The sequence below is a fragment of the Zonotrichia leucophrys genome, chromosome 4 (assembly GCF_028769735.1).
Source record: "Zonotrichia leucophrys gambelii isolate GWCS_2022_RI chromosome 4, RI_Zleu_2.0, whole genome shotgun sequence".
Classification (NCBI taxonomy): Eukaryota; Metazoa; Chordata; class Aves; order Passeriformes; family Passerellidae; genus Zonotrichia; species Zonotrichia leucophrys.
Genome location: NC_088173.1, coordinates 63,929,760 through 63,935,759, shown reverse-complemented (window position 1 = coordinate 63,935,759; position 6,000 = coordinate 63,929,760). Strand labels below are relative to the sequence as shown.

General features: G+C 40.6%; 1 protein-coding gene across 1 annotated transcript in view; it reads left to right on the top strand.

The window, feature by feature from the left end:
• The first annotated feature begins 1,960 nt into the window (after positions 1-1,960).
• Positions 1,961-6,000, top strand: part of ARAP2 (ArfGAP with RhoGAP domain, ankyrin repeat and PH domain 2) — a 118,088-nt gene continuing 114,048 nt past the window's right edge. Inside the window, exons 1-3 of the mRNA XM_064712425.1 lie at positions 1,961-2,034; positions 4,107-4,311; positions 5,899-5,964. The gene's annotated coding sequence lies outside the window, so the exon portion shown is untranslated. The remainder of the gene's footprint in view (positions 2,035-4,106; positions 4,312-5,898; positions 5,965-6,000) is intronic.

Below are 6,000 nucleotides of genomic sequence, written 5' to 3'. Positions count from 1 at the left end.
ATGAGAGGTTGCTAATTAATTTTACTGTACTAAATTTTACTGTACTAATTTTACTGTACTGTGCAAATTACTTTAACTGTACTGTTGGTTTACAAGTAGCTTTGTGATAATTAAGAGTATGTCAATTATTCTAATAACTTCTTGAGAGAATTTTGCATGTGCAGTTGAGCGTTGAATACAATATGTAAGCCAAAATTCATTCGGACTTCATTATCACCAGAATTGGTACAGGAAAGAAAAACATCAATACATTGTAAAAGTAATTATTAAACAGTACTATGTGGGATCACTTTTATACATTTGTTTCAAAAGTGATAAATCAATATCAAAATAGCTAAAGGGACTACTTCATGAGTCCACCAGCAATTTTAACAAAAACTTACAGCTATCAAAAGAAGATAGCAAAACTGAATATCATTGTGTTATCATACCTGTATAAAATTACATTAATAGCTTATAAAATGATAGTCTCAAAATCTATGATATGGTACAGGGAACTATCTTACAAAGCTTCCTGGAAATCAAACTGACTATTAATTACATTAAAATATGGGGTATGGGTCGAACTGACTCACAGGCCAGAGTAAAAATGGCGGCTACTATTCAGTATGACATACAAAAATAACTGACTTATAATACATTGAGTAAGTGGCTGAGAGGAATCCCAAGGACACATAAACAATTGATAAAAATGCAAAAACTGAATTTAACTCTAGTGCTTATTCTATCTGCAGTCCTATAATTTTTCTGAAGCTTTGTGTCATTTTGTTTTACCCTGAGTGAAATATGTTACCTCATGATAGAACTCTGCCTATGAAAAGTGTAATGCATTATTTAATTTCCAAGGTTATTTTTCCTGATATTTTATCAACAATAATATCAATGTTATACTATAACAATACTAGTGAGGTTCAAATCATAAAAGGCCTAGATACTCACCTGCTGATTGATTGAGGTATAGCTAACATTTCATTTCTTATAATGCTTCATAAACTCCAAAATCTAAATATTTAACCTTCTCAACACCTTGAGGAGATTGGTAGATGAATTTTATTACCTCTCCTTTGAAGAGGAGCAAACGAGACTGAGCAAATCACAGAAGACCAAGTTCAGAACTTAGACCTTGCTTGGACTGCGTTCAATAAGAATATGTGCATTGTTTGTTTTTTTTTTCCCCGGAAAAAGTGAAATAGTCTCATTAAAAGGAATAAACTCTCACAAATAAACTCAGGTCTCCTATGCATTTTTTGGTAGCTTTTTGGTAGACAAACTTCATGTAAATATCAGAGCTATTTGTAAGCCATCCATAAAGGAAGGAGTAGCAGTTGTTTCCCCTATTTTATATTACCAATTGGCAGTTTGTACAGCTGGATTTGGAGTTCTTAAATAAAATGAACAGGCAGCAAGTAGAATTGATCTCTAGTTTTAAAAATATACACACCTAAAAGTTACAATATTTGAATTTGGAAAATGTCTGATGAGTAATTTGAATCAGTTTCATTATAAGCTTAATGAACAATTAGAAATGTGGCAAAGATCTATTCTGATGTTTGATAAACCACACAGAGTGTGGAAATCTGGGATATATTTATATCCAAAGGATTAGCTCCTGTACAGTTTGATGATATTATCCCATCTTTGCTTAAACATAGATTTTCAGGGTTATCCTTATAGACTGATGTAAAAACAAAACAAATCAGGCCATTATCAATCACTGGAAAACAAGCTTTTAAACGGGCTTTGTAATGATAAGTATGAGCTGGAAGGTATTCTTAGCATACTTATGTAGGGGGATAGAATATAAGTAAATAAAGGTAGTATAGAATGTAATCTTACCCCCTAAAGAGTTGCAGCTCAGCTAATTATTAACGATTAGGAGCAGGCCTGACTTTACCAGGCCAGAGCTGTAGCCCATAAGCAGAGTGTTATAAAAGTGTGGATTGGTTGGTTGAGGGGAACTGAACTCAGCTGGCTGCTGTGAGGAGGAGGAAGAGTCAGTGCTTGGAGGAGATGCCTGCAAGAAACATCAAGGAGGTAGGAAACTCGAGCAATATGGAAGCCTTGCAATGTAATGACAACAGTTTACTATGAATGACATTTTGATATGGTATTTGTATTTTAGGATTCAAAAGCCCTAATATCTTTTAGAGAATTTAGTGGAAGTCATGCAGCTCCTATTTACAGTTAGTTTATAGACTGAAATTTTGTCTTGATCTACTAAAACACCTGCCTACCTATGACTTATGCATGACAGCAACATAGAAGCTTAAAGGAAGAGGAAATTAACATCAGATAACAAAACCTCTGCAGTTTCCAGGCCTATCAGCAGATTTTTCAAAACTCAGTCTTTCTTATCAACAAGTCTTAGAGTAGTACTCTGCCTTATGTCATATCTGAGTTACACCAAAATTAGTAAATGCAACTTCCTGCTAGATTTTTGTAAGACTTCTTTTTTACTGTAGTCGTAGAAAGCTGCCATTCCATGCTTATCATAGAACTATATGTTGTAGATAAATTAGAGACTTGAGAGCTTTCTTAAAAGATTATATGTTATCCTACTTCATTACTAACAGAGTAAAACATCATATATCAAATTATACTACTTTATTTCTAACAAAGGAAAAAAACACTATATGGGTTTGTGTGGTACCAATAACATAATTTAGACATATGAAACGTGCCAAGAAAAGCCCCTAAACCTCTAATAGGGCACAGCATGACTTAAAATGATATTGTGTATATTGCAATTTTTCTGGACGTAATGCAAACAAAAAGAAGTAAGCACAACTAGGTATATGTTTAGTGCTCATTTCTCCCATTCCTTGCCTGTTCCTGAAAAATGCACTGAAAAAAATGACCTCAGTGATAATGATGTGATGTGATCCAGTATTGTGGTCAAGGAAACTAAGTCAGTAAAACTCTGGCTGAGACGCAGTGTGTCAGGGTGCAGAGTCATGCTGAGCTCTGAGGGAAGATACCACTACTATACAGGAATAAATAAATGTGCTGAGGGCAATCTCTTCCAGTAAGTTCCATGTAAGACTCGGACACCCAATTTTTAAAGACAAATGCTGAGCAGACTGATATTTATAGTCTCTGCCACTGGCCCAGTGACATGGGTAAATCACATGGGTCCCTGGAAGAGGAAGAAAAGTGGGCTTTATGGAAGGACTTGAGAACTTCTTGACAGAGAAGAGAGGTGAGCTCAAGGGTACTAATCAATGGCCATACCCTTAGACTTGAGGAGAAAGAAATTCTAGCCCACCACAAACTGCTAATTAACTGAATTTTTGCATGGTGAGGTAAGCCTTGCAAAGGAGGCCAATCTTTTGTTGTTTACAGGGCCTGACTCTTTCAAATAGTTTAAGTTACTGTGGTTAAAATTCCTTTTCAAAGTCAGTGTTCATTGGCATTCCTACTGTTCTAAAAGGAAGCTAGGCTTAGCTGGAAATGTTAGGCAAATTTGTGATCAGATGACTCTGTGAGTCATTAGGTTACAATCCAGAAAGGCTATGACAAAAAAGGGTGTTAGTATACTTACCTGAATCACATCTGTGCACATCTATGGTTTGGAAACATATCAACCCCTTAGCAAATAATTGAGAATGACAATTCCTTGTCTGAGATAGATGCTGCAAAAGCATTAATAAAAGGACAAGCAAGATCACAATAAATTTCTTTTGATTGTTAAAAAAGGCAAATCCAAAAATTTCTTGCATATTAAAAATGTAGGAGGTAAAATTAACTGGGTTATTTATTTATTTTTTGTACACAGATAATTACGTATCTAATAATTAGCACTTGCAGCTGGATGTTTAAAAGTGCTTGGGCACTGGTGGGATTGGTGCTGTAATACTGAAATGCAAACTTCTAATCTGGAAGTTTTGGAGAGTGAAAAAGTTATTTGCATTCAAAATTGTGATCCTGAAACCTCACTTTAGTACCATGGCACCAACAGTTTTCAACAGTCCCCCTACTAGTAAGGCTGTATTTAGTGTGTAGGAAGCAGTCTTTTAAAGAACCCAGGTTTACTTGCTCCTAAATTAGCACCTGTATAATTGGCCTCTTTATCTCTGTATGTCTTTGCTTCTGTTTTGCTTTGGTAGGGTGAACGGCAGACTTCAGACTTCAGCTGCAACACTGCAAACCCTCTGAAACCTCCTTGGATTTAGACAAGACGAGAACTGAAGTGTCAATTAAAGTGTCAAGAGGATGTGTATGCTCGCCAATGAACTACATTAAAGTACTTTCTGTATCATTCAGTGTAATAAAATGCTGGTTTCATCTAAGTGACAGTTTTTCACAGACTGGGTGAGTTCCAAGAATTGGGGAATTCCTGGAAATTACTGCAAGCTTAGCACCTTTAGGGTTTGTTTTGTGGGGTTTTTTTTTGGTTGGTTTTTTATTTTTCCCCCCCAGCAAGTGCTCGCAGCTGTGTCACTACTGGCAGGCTGTCCAATTTGCACGCAGCAGCCGGAGCGCTGGCCCTCAGCGCGGTGACAGAGGTGGCGCCGGCCCGCCCTTCGCTCACTGCCCGGGCCGGGAAGGGACACTCGCCGCCTGCCCGGCCCGGGCTGGGCAGCACGGGAGGCCTGTGAAGCGATGCGCCGGGAGCACCCGGCGAGCACCCCGGGGCCGAAGCCTGCCTGCGGGTTTCCGAGTGACTCCTCCGGAAATATGCGGCCCGGCCAGAACGCCCGGAGCCGGTCGCGGAGGGCGGCGGGCCCCGCCGCCGCGCCCAGGTGCGGCCCCTCCTGCGGCAGGGAGGGACGGAGGGAGGGAAGGAGCTTCGCGGGCGCGGCCTGCCGGGGAGCAGTGCGGGGGTGGGGTGTGGAGCCAGCCAGGCAGGAAGGAAGGAGGGAAAGCCAGCAAGAAAGTGAGCGAGCGGGGAACCGGAGGGAGAACTGAAAGTTGAAGGACTCTAAAGCCCTGCGCTTCCTTCTTCTGCCTCCCTGTGCCTGTGGGCTGCTGGCTTTTGGCGGAGGTAAGGCGGGGTCGGCGGGTGCGGGGTTTGGGCGGGCTCTGGCCGCTGCCGGGCCGGCCGCTGCCGGGAGTGATGCTGCCGCTCCGGGGCCGCCGGCAGCGAGCCCCGCGCTGCTGCTGCTGCGCCCGCCCTGGAAAGCTGCCGGAGCGTGCCCGGTGTCTGGGACGGAGCATGTCCCACATGAGCGACACGAACTGAAGCTGGGATCGGAATGGAAATAGTTGTAGGCAGGTAGAAAGTAAGGCGTGTATTGCTCTCTGTTTTCTTTGTACCTTCAATTGTTTCAACTATTTGTATGTAAATGTCATGCTAAAGAGCAGAGCTTTAGTGTAGTGTGTTTATTGACTCTATGAATCGTTTTTCTGAAGGCAGACGTGAGTAGACCTCATGTTAGCTGCCATTATATACCTGCAAGTTTTATCAGAAAACTTAAAGTCAAAGAAGCTGTAATATGTATGGATGGAGAATACGAATGAAGGGTACAGCACCCTCGTGTTCCCACTGCAACTTCCCAAAGTTCCAATTTCACCCCGAGTTTGCTTATTCATGGCATGCCGTTCCTTACTCCAGCGACTCTGCAAGTTGTTCCACTGGAATTTCTTGCAGTATGAGGTTTGACTCCGAGGTAACGAAAGTTGCTGAACCTATTTCTAGAAGGCAAGTGCTCTGAAATTAAAACAAGAAAAGAAAGACAAACAAAGAAACAGTTTGACAGAGGATGCGATTAAAGTTATTTTGTAATTATCCTCTAGGTTGACCTATGCTTAGTAACTTCCTTGTATTGGTAGAGGCAGTAGCTCTATCGCAATTGCTGCAATCAGTATTTTTTTTTAAGCAATCTATATGCTGATTGTATAATGTCGGTTTTGGGAAAGACCTTTAATCTACAATGTTTTCTATGTTAATCTTGTCAGTTTTTGTGGAGCCAATTGCAACGCGAAGATGAAATTTACTACTTGCACATTTTGTTCCGCTCCATGGTAAGACCTGTTGCACTGTTTGTTGGGGCTTTTTTT